The sequence below is a fragment of the Chaetodon trifascialis genome, chromosome 14 (assembly GCF_039877785.1).
Source record: "Chaetodon trifascialis isolate fChaTrf1 chromosome 14, fChaTrf1.hap1, whole genome shotgun sequence".
Lineage (NCBI taxonomy): Eukaryota > Metazoa > Chordata > Actinopteri > Chaetodontiformes > Chaetodontidae > Chaetodon > Chaetodon trifascialis.
Window position 1 is genome coordinate 14,961,532 of NC_092069.1, and position 13,717 is coordinate 14,975,248.

At 43.5% G+C, this 13,717-nt stretch overlaps 1 protein-coding gene across 1 annotated transcript in view; it reads right to left on the reverse strand.

Moving 5' to 3' along the window:
- bahd1 (bromo adjacent homology domain containing 1) overlaps positions 1 to 13,051 on the reverse strand; it is a 29,644-nt gene extending 16,593 nt beyond the window's left edge. Inside the window, exon 1 of the mRNA XM_070979142.1 lies at positions 12,746 to 13,051. The gene's annotated coding sequence lies outside the window, so the exon portion shown is untranslated. The remainder of the gene's footprint in view (positions 1 to 12,745) is intronic.
- Between the last annotated feature and the right edge of the window lie 666 nt (positions 13,052 to 13,717).

Consider the following 13,717-nt stretch of genomic DNA (forward strand, 5'->3'; position numbering starts at 1 on the left):
ATTAAAGAACCCGTCCTTAAGCGCTATGCAATTCAGAGTAAATGGAGCATAATTGACACATAAAACCCACTTAATAATAATTTTGCATTGTGGATTTCACCCTCTCTCTGCTCCTGATGGCATATTAACTGAGCGTAGTTTCATCTGTACATACAGAGGAGGTACAGAAGAGGAGGTGGTGACTGTGCTGGCTGTCACACACCCTCGCTCAGAAGAAGGACATGGTGTAGAGCTGTCATCATGAGAGGAAAAGCCCGGAGGCACCAGCTCTCAGGATCTAAGCTGCTGTGTGTGTGTGTGTGTGTGTGTGTGTGGCTTCAGATATATCACCAAGTCCACTTTTCCTGGAGCTAATCAGCAGCTGAGCAGTCCTCCTCCACCACCAACACAAACCATCCTCCACCACCACCACCCTTCACCTCCGTGCAGGTTCAGACACCAGCAGTGACAAACACTCCCACATCCACTCACGGATCAGGATTACATGAAGCAGAAAAAGACACGGAGCGCTGCGCGTGTTTTGTAAGCAGGCTGCGCGAAAGCGGACTCGCCTACTGGAGCTTGTAGTTGGCCATGGTGGTGGACGGTGTTAATCTGACAGCATGCCGTAGCAGGAGTGCGGGCTGTGATAGGAGAAGTGAAAAAAGCTCCTCGGCGGGGGGAAACGAGCGTAAAACATCGGCACATCCTCGATCGATCGCGGGGTTTGGAGCGGAGCTGCTAGTTAATATCAATATAAAGAGGAGCTCGTGTTACAGCCGAGTTGTTAGGAGCAGGCTACCCACCGATCCGACCATCTCCCAACTGTGACGGGAATTACAGCCGCGATTCATCATTACCTTGTGCGTCCCGTCGGATATGAAGCTCCCCCCTGGAAAAATCCAAAAATCCCGTCCGTCCTGTCGCTGGTGGTCAGTTTCTACTCGGTGGGGCTGTGAGCGATCCGCGGACCGAGCAGCCCACAGTAGCTGGAGACATGGTGAACAAATCGGTGAGCGGTGACCTACTTCCGAAGTGGCATGCTGGAGATAATATTCATGCGCTGCCTGCATTCATTCGCCGTTGCACCGGGACATCCCTCCGTGATCACGGTGCTCTATTCCTGCAGGGACTAAATCATCAGCGGGCTTTTTCACCCCGCACTTCACGGCTTTTTTTTTTTTTTTTTTTTTTTTTTTTTTTTTTAAATCTCTTGTGTAAGACGTTTATTTCTTTCCTGCGGTATCATTTCATCACGGGAATGCAAAGCTCTATTTTAAGCCAGTCCACAACAAAAACATCCCACTGCAAATCAACAAACTTCACCATATCTGAGATCACTTTAAAAAAAAAAAAGAAGTGGTCTTCCGAGAAAGAGCGGAGGAGATAATTATTTCCCGATTTGCAACTAAAAGCTTAAAACATGAGGAAAATGAGCGGAAAGTAATTCTCAGTACTAATAAGTTCTAGTAGCTTAATGATGCGCGGACAGCTGACTGTTAACTACAGGAAAAATAGGTCCTACAGGACTATTACAACATGGCTGAGCTCAGTGGTGAGTTTCCACCACTGAATGTTTAAAAAGCCCAAAGAAGTAAAAACTATAAATCAGATTACATTAAAGATAAACTACAGACCAGTGGCCTGTAAACTCATGCTACGCTCCCACACACCAGCAACATAAACATCATTAAGCTCACTATCATCCCTCTGATGAGCGTTACATCCATCACAGAAAGCCCTGCAGGAGGACTCTGTCACATTAATGACAGCACAAAATAAAAAGCACGCATCCCTATTAATTAGGCTCATTTACTGTATGTCTTCTCTTAATATGGCAATTAAGGATAGTCCAGATTAAGGAAAATAATCAGTAACCTATAATACTAATGTACTGTGCACTGATAATACACAGACACCTGACTGTAACTGTCAAATACAAGAAAACTATGGGTCCAACACAAATATACTCAGATATTCAGGTAATACTATAAGATCACTTGTAGATTATACAGTAGCATCAGATCGTCTCTTCAGGAAATTAAGGAAAATAATCAATAAACTGTGACATGCAGGAAAACTTTACATCCCGCAGGAATATCATAGTAAGGCACAACTAAACTCACTCTAAACTTTATTAAATATGGAAATGCTTAAGTCTCTATATGTGCAGTAAACAGTCACAAAGCACGCAGCTGAAATAGCAGCTTAACCTGCAGAACCTTGTCAGTATCAATATTGATAATTAATTGTTTCTGTATTCTTTTAAGCACAAAAAGCCAAAAATTACACTAGTTCCAGTATCTCAAATGTGAGGCATGTGTGAGAAAAAACTTTTTTTCCTCTCTTCTGCCCTGTTGAACTGGATATCTCTGGGCTCTTGTCTGTCAGTCTGACAAAAGAAGACACCTGACGACGCCTCGTTGGGCTCTGTGAGGTTATGACGGACATCGGACTAGATGCCTTATTGACGAATCCAGAAAATAATGAGCAGGTGAATCAATAATGAAAGCTGAAGCCTTAGAATGAACACTATAAAATATGATAATCACACAACATAAGATCATTGTAAACTCTATAGAGCACCGTCAGCTCTGAGAGTCCATACCATCTTTTTTTCTGTCAGATTAATGGCAGCAGAAAATAGAAGCAGGTATCCCTCTTAATTAGGCTCATTTACCGCTTCCTCTGTTCTTAATGATACATGGAATCTAATAATGATGATGAGTGATAATGCGCTGCTTATCATTCATTACCCCACTTCTTGAGGAAACACAGATAACACTGTCCTATTAGAGCACGATACACACTAAAACACACGCTGCCAATGACGACCGCTGCGCCGCTGGACGCACCCAGCAGGGCGCTCAGTTACAGGAGAAACTTTAATATCTGCACCAAAAAGTCTCATAACCACTGACTGATCCAAAAGCTACTATGTTATCAAGTTAGCATGTAGTCAAAATGAAGCTTAATTGGGATAAATGCTGATTGTCCTCATCAATATCAGCCTTGCGGTGTGTAATTAACAGCTGTAAACAAGCTGAGTGTGTTGAGTTAATGAGGCGTGAGCACTGGGGGAAGCTGAGGGAATATAGACTGCTGAGAGCTGACCTGCACTGCAATAAACACACTGAAGACAGAGGCAGGACACCGACCACGACCACTAAATGCTTCCTACACGCAGGAAGCACTCACTCCTGACGGTGACAGCACAGACAGAAAGCAGGCATCTATGGTAAAAGATAGCTGAAAGGCACCGGCTGATTAAAATCTCAAAAAACTAACTGAACTCTGAACGACGGTAATTTATTCAGCCTTTTCATTGTGAGTCAAATATCACGCAAACTCACCACAAAACACCAGGAACTGCAGGTTTGAAGAACAGATTTCTGCAGAAACAAGCTGTAAACTCAACAAGGACACAATGTCACCACCTTTAAGGTCGACATGATGAGCTGCTTATTTACACAACCACCAAACACACTGCAACATCAGCATTCATGTGGAGTCACGTTTCCTGATAAATATAAAGTCTTTTAACTCTGTTTTTGGTCTCCACCAGTTCCTGAGGGAAATACTTTCAGTTCAATTCAAAGTGTTTTAACGACATAAAAGTCCCCAAAACCAGTGTTGCTAAAACATCTCGTTGTCTGGCCCCTCAGCTGCTAAACGCTGCTCTATATTCACCAGTTATCTGAGCGCTAACCCTGTCTGTGATGCTTGATGCTGGGCAGGAACAGCTATCTGCTGTGGACAAAAATGATGCTAAAGAGCGAACCAGAGCAGTAAAGTTGTGCCCAGAAAACCAAAATAATAATGTGAAAGATACTGAAGCTCCATAAAGCTGAAAGGAACTGCAGAGTCAGGGGATAATTATCTGGAGGTTCATGGCTTCGAGCAAGTCCTAACACATTCATTTGATCCACTGTTACCATAAAAATACTGATTACAGCTGCTTTGAAGACCGGCTTAAAGGTATATCCCTTTGGCAGATCATGTATGGCTTTCAATGCATTCTCACCAACAACAGTGTGAATGCTTCAAAATCAATTTCAACCTGGCAACTGATATTAAGTAAACAGTGTATTTATCTGTGTTCTGGGCTCATTTTACATAAAATGACCTTCAATCCAGCAATTACCCATAAAGACAGGTGTAAATACATTATCAATAACTACCACGCATCAACACTGTGGGAGGCAAAATATGTGGGAAGTAACACTGAGCTTAGGTCGCTGAAATATCAGGCAAATGTGTTCAGGAAGATAAAAACTTCATCAGATCACAGATAGATATTGGAATACGACGCCCCCTTCGCGAGCAGAGGGGCTCTTAAAATAACATCCCACTGGCATCTTGACACGGATCAAGTAGTTCAGGATAATGACGAGCGTCTGAATCCACTCTGATTGAGCTAATTGTCAGCACTGACTGCTCTGATCAGAGGTCATGTAATGCGCAGGGAGACACCTTGTTGTCCTTGAGCGAGACATGTAATCTGATTTGAAACTCAGCATTTCTTAAGAGTCTTCTGGTCCTTTGTGCTCAGCTCCAGATGATTTTCATCTCCGATATCTCCAAACTGATCTACATCTGGCCTTGTACCCCCCCATTCAACAGATCTTGCCCCAGAAAGTTTCATCTCAGGAGATATTTACTGAAGATGTTGAATTTTTCCTTCTGAAGGTGGAGAGACAGCACCGGGGAGAGTGAAATAACACTGTAATTCTTTATTGATCTCTTTCTCCGCTGCCTGAGAGTCAGAGCTCAGATTCTGCTTCAGACGAGCCGCCTCATGCTGCCCGAGCGTCAGCGCACTGTCAACAAAAAGTTTACCATAATATCTCAAATATGATTTTGTTCTCTAAAAGAGATATTTAATCTGTTTAGATTAACCATGTATATTATGACTATGTAAGTTTTGAAATAACACGTTTTTGTTTTTACAAATGAAAAGTTGAATTCATAAGAAATACGATGTGCTGCTACAGCTCTACCTGCCTTGGTGTGGCCAGAAGCATCTGGTGGCTAATGTTAGCAGATTTAGTTAGATATAACTGAGTCAGTTCATTGACTTTATGGCTCTTAGTGTAACTGCTGCACTAAATTTTTGCATTTATGATTACCCTGTAAGTGCTGCAGTTGTCCCTGTTCAGTTACACTTAACATCTTTAACATACAGGATGAAGAACCCTACATTTACTTCTTTTTTTTCACAGATATGGTGAAACTTTGTTTTTTTACATTCAAACTTAACATTTCAATTTTCAATTTTATGTTGCGATAACGCTGCGGTTAAGGTCTGGTTAGGTTCAGGCACAAAAACTCCTTGATTAGGGTTTCGGAAAAGATCATGTTTTTGCTTAAAATACCCAGGGTGTAGCCACAAACATGGCTGTAAAACGTCCCGACGTCTCGTTAAAACTACCCGGTTTTGTTGCCACAAACATGGCTGTAAAATGTGCTGATGTCTCGTTAAAAATACCCATTTAAGTCTCAAGACACATGACTTGAACAGTATTCTGCTGCTTGGCAGTTGTCTCTAAAATACCTGGCTTGGTCGACACAAACACGGCTGTGCAATTTCCGGAAATCTCGTTAAAACTACCTGTTTTTTTTGCCACGCAGATGGCTGGAAAATGTCCCCATGTCTCGTTAAAAATACCTGGTTTAGTCACAAGGAACACAGCTCGAACCACTTGTCCTCCTTCCCTTCGCCTTCCAAGGTGTCTCATATTGATGCTGATGCATTTACACTAGTCTGGACTGGAGAAGCTCATACAGACACTGAAGAGCACACACTTCTTTGTCACGAGGGGAAAGTGACGCTCTAGGAATGAGACCAGGTTGGCTGGTTAAAGTGTCAAATCTGCTTTTTTGCTACTCAAAGCTAGCTAGCTTGTGGCTTGGAGTTCAGTCCTCCACCTCGTATAACCCTTCAGCTCAGGGTGTCCTTGCTGTCATGCTGGCTTTAAAAGTGGCTGATGTGATAGTGATGGTCTGTTTGTCAGTCTGTCTCGGTGAACAATCCTCAAGTGGTTAACTCCCATCCTAGGTGGCGTGATTGTGGTCACACGCTGCAACCATGTGTCAGTTCACCAAAAGTGTAATGAACACCCAATCCCTAAACCACCTGTGAGTGTGGTCTATTGAGTCATAGCAAGTAGCTGGGCAGCATCACACCTGTTGAAAATGGACAGCCGGGGCAATGCAGGAGGAGAGGAAGTGCGGCCATCTTTTGACATTAAAAGGAAATTCGTTTTCAGTGTGATGATTCATTCAGTACACACATAATAAAGCAAAGTCATTCAGGAGGCCTTATCCCCTCTAACCACTTCAGCAACCAGTCATGGTCGTACTGGCTGAACACTTTGTTATGCTAAGTAAGGTTTTCTAAAGAGTGTGTGTGTGTGTCTGTGCGTGTGTGTGTCTGTGCGTGCATGCCTGTGTGTGTGTGAAAGAGAAGTATTTTTGTCACGCCTGGCTGGTAGTAACAATGTGATACATGACTGGTTTGTTTGTGTGATAACAACTTGTTCACACAAGATATTGCTGGTGTGGGCTGAGACACTGAAAAATAAAGACTGAAGCTGATCATCATGTTAGAAATGAGACAACACAGGAAAGTAAAATATGTAGAAATGAAACATGACAGAGCATAATGAGGAGAGAAGGCGCAGAATAATGTTCAAGCTGAATCAAAACACAACTTCACTACTGAATATGTGAGAAAAACAAGTAGGAAAGCGTGCGTTTGCTACATGACAGAACAGGTAGTAAGCTGTTATTTCTCAGCTTCAGCGTGTAGCCTTCAGATGTAGAGATGACAGTTCAGCAGTACAGAGCAGAAACAGGACAGGAAGTGTAATTATCTGCTTCTACTGTTCCTCTTCAAAGAGACAGGCCAAGATGCCAGACAGCCTGACTGGCAAAGAGGGGGAAGAGAAAAAAAGAGAAGAGAGGAAGATAGGACAGGAGATAGCGATGAAGACTGAATTCAAACAAGGTCGAAGCAAAGCGCCGGAGAGGAGATGGGAGAGTGGAGGGGGTGTCTCACGCCTCGCATCTCATCGAGCAGGAGAAAAGTCAAACTTGGTAGAAATCAGTGGGGCAATTTTTCCTGCTTTTCTTTGCTTGACAGCTCCCCAGAGATACAGACGTCTGACAGAGACTTCCTGAGAGAGCAGACTAGAACAAGGGAGAGGAGAAATTAGGAGAATGTGTGAAAGACAGCGACAGAGGGTGGGGAGGGAGGAGGGGGTCAAAAGACAAGAGAGTGATGGATTGAGATAGCACAGAGAATGGAGACAGAGAGAGATTGTCATCATCATCATGAACAATGACTCTCTGATAGAGGAGGCCTGTCGCTGGATTTTCAACCCAGCTGAGGAGGGAGCGAGGAGGGGGCAGCCGCCCGCCTGCCCACCTGCCAGGGCCTCAGTCATGCTTTTAGCATCTGCCAAACTGAAGGACGCTCGGTGCCATGTGCTTTTCACTGAAGGAGCCTGACGTTTGTCAGTCACAGTGAGGGCTTCTGTTCTGTTCGGCCTCAGCCAAAAAGGGCTTAATGTCCCCCCTCACACACATACACACCCCCACCCCATGTAAACAATCCCAGTGTGTGTGAGAAGTGAGCGAGACCCCGGCTCTGAAAGCCCCACATCCACTGCAGCTGTGGGCTGGCCAACAGCTGACGCGGGGCTGCGGGTCTCTGCTCTCTCTCCGCTTCCTTCCCCACCAGCCCTGCCTCCTCTGCTCCCATGTTTCCATGAAACAGACCTGTAATTTTCACAGCTGTGTCTCGGGCACTGTGCCAGGGTGAGTCAGGGAAAGAGAGAGTGAGCGGGGCTGGCTAATGGCTTTTAGAGGAGTACAGGCTACAGCACAGCTTCACTAATCCTGAGACACTCAAGATTCAAACCAGGAAAATACTGCAAAACTCATTATACACATTACAATACATACAAGGACAAATTCTGTAAGTTATATGGCCACAAAACATAACTCAGGTGATTTTCACGGTTTGGGCTCAGGCTGAATGATCACATTGCAATTATTTTGACGGATATTTCAATATGAGTCATGATTTTAGTGGGAATGTTAATTTTTTTCATTTCATTTTCATTGAAAAAAATCTGTTTGTTGGGGTTTGCACCAAAGAATTGCAGCTCCTGTGATCTGGATACTGCATTTTACCATCATGTGATTTAGATAATATTGAATTTAATTGTTGAGCCTCAGTTTTGGTTGGGAGTGTACTCAGCAAAGTAACAGCTGAAATCTGGGAAAGCACAACAAAGTCAGATAATCAGACAGATGGTCATTAGGCCAACAGTTGAATTAGGTTATCTAAACATGTTATTTGGATTTCAAACCAAACCAAAATGATGGTAACAACCCCAAATTGCAGGAAATCTGTTTGCACGCACAACTAAGTAAATACAGCAGGTCAAAGTTGAACCCGGAAGTCTGTCTGTGAACTGTAATGCATGTTTACAATAGGTCATCAGGTCGCTGCTATGCTCTTTCAAAATAAAATTGGCTAAACTGGTTTTTATAGTCTGAGCGTCGCAAATTTTATTTACAAATGTATAGAAAAATGCATTATTACAACACAATAAATGACATGATAAGGGCCTAAGGGCAGGCTGTGCTTTATTGCTGGATCTTTAGAGGTCCTCACTATGTGTTTTAAGACTTATATGGAAGGGTGTAGTTTTGGTTTCAGAAGTCAGGTGAGCCACGAGGTAAAAAAGAAATCAGTAAATTTTAGAAGAACATTAACTGCAGATAAAAACATTAACAGAACCTTTTTAGCCGTTTGTTCAATCCAGAACAATAATGTTTGTGCCTCGTGTCTCTGGCGTTTTCAAACCCTTAAAACAAAGATTTTTGAAAACGCTATTGACACCATTTTACTTTGATAACTGCAGGATCGGGCAGACAAGCAGAAATGGAGACTTTTGGAAACGATGAACCCAGTCGCATTGCAGAACAAACAACGCCAACATTAGCCTTGACTATCAGATGTTAACTGAAGACGGATCATAGTTTATAGGCATTGCTGACCTTGTTGTCTATGCCAGCAGCTTCTGTGGAGAAAAACTGCATTTTATAGTGCTACTACTGCCTACATGCACAAGAAGAAAGCTATTATTCGACTGAATTGTGACAATTTAAATCATGTTGGTACGGACGGAGATTATGTCACAATGGTGCTATAAAATGCTCATGTGGACAGAGATCATTTTCCTTTCAGAACACAGCTTTAAAATGAAAACATGTTAGCATGGACGTAGCCTTGGGCTGCTGTTTAAAACCCCCACAACCTCCACCAGCAAGGGAGGGCATCCTGAGTGTAGCCTGAGAGGCACAACCCGGGGCAAAAGAAGTCCACAGCTTGCTGCTGCTCATTAAACGTATTGCTCTCAGTGTAAATGAATAATTGAAAGCTACTCAAAGAAGCATATCCATATTTTTATCAACTCCTCTCTTCTCTCATCTGGATCATGGGAGCTGGACAGTAAGAGGACGAAGGTCAGTGAGGAAATCAAATAACTGCAAAAGTGGAGGGTCAAAAAAGACTTTTGAATCTCCAGTGGAAATAACACACTTGACTTTGTTATCACATCTGCCAAGCAGGTTGCGTTTTTAGCGTGCGTGTCTGTTTGTCAGCAGGCTTACAGAAAAAACTTGCACTTCTTCCTTGTTTTTGATGGCAAGTTGCTCCGTTCATGGTGTTATTTCCGTTTAAGCCTGGGATGTTTGTACATATGTACAAGATAATGAAGTGTTTTCTGGTTTGTTGTTAAGTGTGTAAACATTTCCAATAAGCACGACCATATTCTGACATGATTGTAACAGTTTTGGAAACATATCCAGACATACTGGGTGGTTGCTCTCTGGTCACTCCTCTAGTTCCAGTTTTTGCTTGTATGTTGCATATTCCTGAATGAATGTGGGAAGAAAGGGGGTTTATTAGCAGCCCCGCAGTTCAATTTTGCCTCTGGGCCCCCTCACAGCTTAATCCAGCCACAATCTCAGCAAATATCTTAGTGAGTACAATCTTATTATTACCGATAGGAAGGATGGCTGTAATTACAAAAGTAAGACCCAAATTGTAATAAACCTGAATTATCCTTCAGAATGTGATTAGCAAGCAGACTGAACACACAACCTCGAACTTCGACTATTCACCAAGCTGTATCTTCTTTCTTCTCAGCTCAGACATTTGAGATTCTCTGCATTTAAAACACACAGGTTTCCCAGTGATTTCCAGCCCAGCAGCTCTGCACAAATCAAGCAATTTATTCAGCTGAGTGAGGAATCAGCAACTGACAGCAACAGGTTAAAAAGTCATTTTGTTTAAAAAAAAAAAAGAGAAGAAAGACAGAGCAGAGATGACTTCTACTGAATGGCATCAAAAGCCCAATGAGCTGTGAGTGTTCCTGTTAGATAATATTTAACATCACTCTGAGGGGGAACAACAGTGTGACTATGACAAGTGTTTTGGAAAAATGGGACGTGCCAGCGTACTTTTCCGATGCAACTTCGTGTACAATGAAGTCATTCATCCTGGGTGGGATGTTGTTTTCAATTTAAGCAACTATTTTCCATTAATAACCAAAATATTTTAGGCATTTAATTTGCAAGATGAAGCACACTGTAACAGGAAGAATAATTACATGTCCGCCATATGAACGACATGCTGTCTTTTCAGTTACGCCGCTCACACCGTCCTATTAAACTCTCTGTTGAGCACATGCGGCCTCTATCTGAGCATGAAGTATTTGTCTCCTTTGGGACAGGAGGGAGGACAGTGTGTTTGGGTGACAGGAGGCACGTTCCCCTCCTCCTTCTCCTCCTCCCTCTCCTCCTCCCTGTATGGCCACAACAGGACACTTCTTCAGAAATAATGGGATTACGTCCATGATTGATATCCAGCTTTATGGCTCACGTGTGGGCACTGCACCTCTGTTCAACATGCTGCTATGACAGGCCTGTCAAAGTAGGCTCTGGAGAACTGACTAGACACAAATCTACCACGACCTCCAGAACTGAAGCCCTATTGTCAGGCTTTTCTGTCCACAAGAGGCTTTACAAACACCATTATACCGAAGAACTCACTAGGCGACTTGTGTGTCATGCTTTATAACCCCGGTGTCATGTCAGAGCCTGTACTTTACAGCAGGCTTTAACAGCAAGAGATGATCAGCTTTTCACATATCAGCATCTTTTTTTTTAATCCAACTCTCAGTTATTTTAATCAGCCATTAATCCCATGCTTATTTCCTTGATTAAATCAAAAATGAAAAACCACACAGGGGTGGAAAAAGTATTCAGACGCTTTAAGTGAAAGTCCAAATACAAGAGTGAAAACACAGCAGTGTTGTTGGAAAAGGATTCTTCCAGCTCAGTCAGAAGCTTTATAGTTGCAGGACAGAAAACTTGAAAGGGGGGAAAGGGCTGAAGAACGCTGACGGATTTTCTGAAATACATAAACTTCTACTATCTTTCCTCCACTGTGGGACAGCATGAACCTTTGTTCTCTTTCTACAATTAACACTCTGCGAGGAAAACAACAACACTATCGAAGCTACAATCATAAAGCCTCTAACAGAAACACACTTGTATAACATGAACATTTCCAGTTGCCACACATCATGCGTCTCCTCGGCCCGTCAGAGGGCCCAAACTGTTAGGACGAGCTTCCACCAGATCGCTTTCTCCACCGAGTCAAAACCATTAACTGAAATGTCCTCAAAAGTGATCCATCTCTAAATCAGCTCTGTGCCTCCCCTGATCACATTTAAATGCCCCCACAATCTGACAGAGCGGTGGGTTCACCGAACACTGTCTCCTGGCGCTGGGAAGTACAGAAGTACTATCTGCAAAATGTACTTAAGTACTCATTATGCAAGCACATTGGCACTTTTATATTATTACACACTCTATTACTGGACTATCTTACTGAGGCATTAAGAATTAAGAAGCATTTTAATATCACATACGGCTGCTGAGGATTTAATTTAAACTATTTTATGTTTAAAATGTTTTGTTGGCAGTGTATGCTCATGGGCTTTACACATCTATATCAACCAAAGCAAGCTATCAAATATATAAACTGTCAAATAAATATAAAGTATAATCATCCTCTCTCAAAATGTACTTGCAGTCTGACAGTCCAAAAGCAAAAGATACTCAGTTTATTATGATGGAAAACCAGCAAATATCCACTTTTGCTATGAAGTTGTGATACATTTGCTTCAAAGATGGCGCAAATGATGCGTCAATCATCCAAAACTGCCGCTGATTCAGTGACCAAACAGGTTCATCGGCTGATCATTCAGCTCTGGATCAAACCAAACGACCAGCAGCAGCTTTGATAGAGTCTATCTGCGGCTGTCGTCCCTTTCTTCCTCCATCAAACTGTAACAGCAGACCTCCAAACAGCAACTCCGCAAACTTGCCTCGCGCAGAAGCTGCCCGTGTGACACTTCCTGCGAGCACGAGCTGGACTCTCAACCGAGGCTCCACGCTCATGCGACAAAGCAAGGCGACCGCGCCACCTGCACGCGACAAAGACCGACAAACGAGACATCTCCAAAAGTTTCCCCGTCAAAAGGGAAGAATCCGCCTGCAGCTCACACGTTCCTGTTCCTCCTCCAGCCCCCCGAGCTGCCTCACGGCTCGACCTCGTCCCGCCTGACACTTTCAGTTTTGCCCCGAGAGGCGATAAGAGTTAAAGGCTGCTGTGTCTTACCGCTTCGTATACTGCCAAACAAGCCAGAGAGACGAGCAGAAAAGGGAAGATCACTTCCACAGGGCGAAACAGCGATGCGTCAGGTGTAAGCTTCCCGCAAGTGAAAGAGGAAAACGGCTCATGTTGACTCGCTCGGCTGAAGCCTGTTTTATTCTCCAACTCCAGTCTGCCGTGCGCTCCGGGTAAAAACCCCTCAGTCGGTGCTCTTTAAACTACAAAACTGGTTCAGAGGACGAAGCGAGCCGTGCTAAGCCTTCAGCGAGCTCCCGCAAACTACGGCTCCACTTCAGCGTGTTTTTACATAACAGCATCATCCGCTTTTTATGTTGACGCATCATGTAGCGAAAACATGGAGTTTCTTAAAGGGCCACGGACGCGCCGTCCACATGTCACCGTCCCCCCGCAGCCCCGCTGTGGCTGACAGATGGCTTTCACCTAGTTAATGTCTTTAAGGCCTGTTCTTTTGACACTTGTATTAACCCTGGCAGCAGCGGGGGGAGAGCTGCTCAGGACTGAATGAAGGATCCTGGCGGCTCTGGCCCATGACCAGGACCTGCTCTGACATGTGACTGCACGGTGCCTCCTGGAGCACTGTCTCTCAGGTGACCTTGTGTTGAAGTTTCCACTGTCTTTTAATGTGGATATACGTGGACATGTGATGTACAACAGTGAAGGCGGTCATTGTGCGGAAATTGGTCCTCAAATTCAGTTTAGATCACTAAAGTAAAATGAGAATACAGGATAAAGACAGGCGTCTTTCATACACAATTAGGGGAAGCTACATTATTACTCCCCCCTGTGCATGCTCTGGAGATGATACACTCATCCTTCAGACACATAGCATGATTGAAACCCACCATAACCTCAGACAGGTGCTAATATAACACACGGTTGCATACATTAACATTTAGTCTGCAGACAGAGGCAGAAGAACTGCTGCAAGTACCTCCAAGCTACTTATGAATGCATATT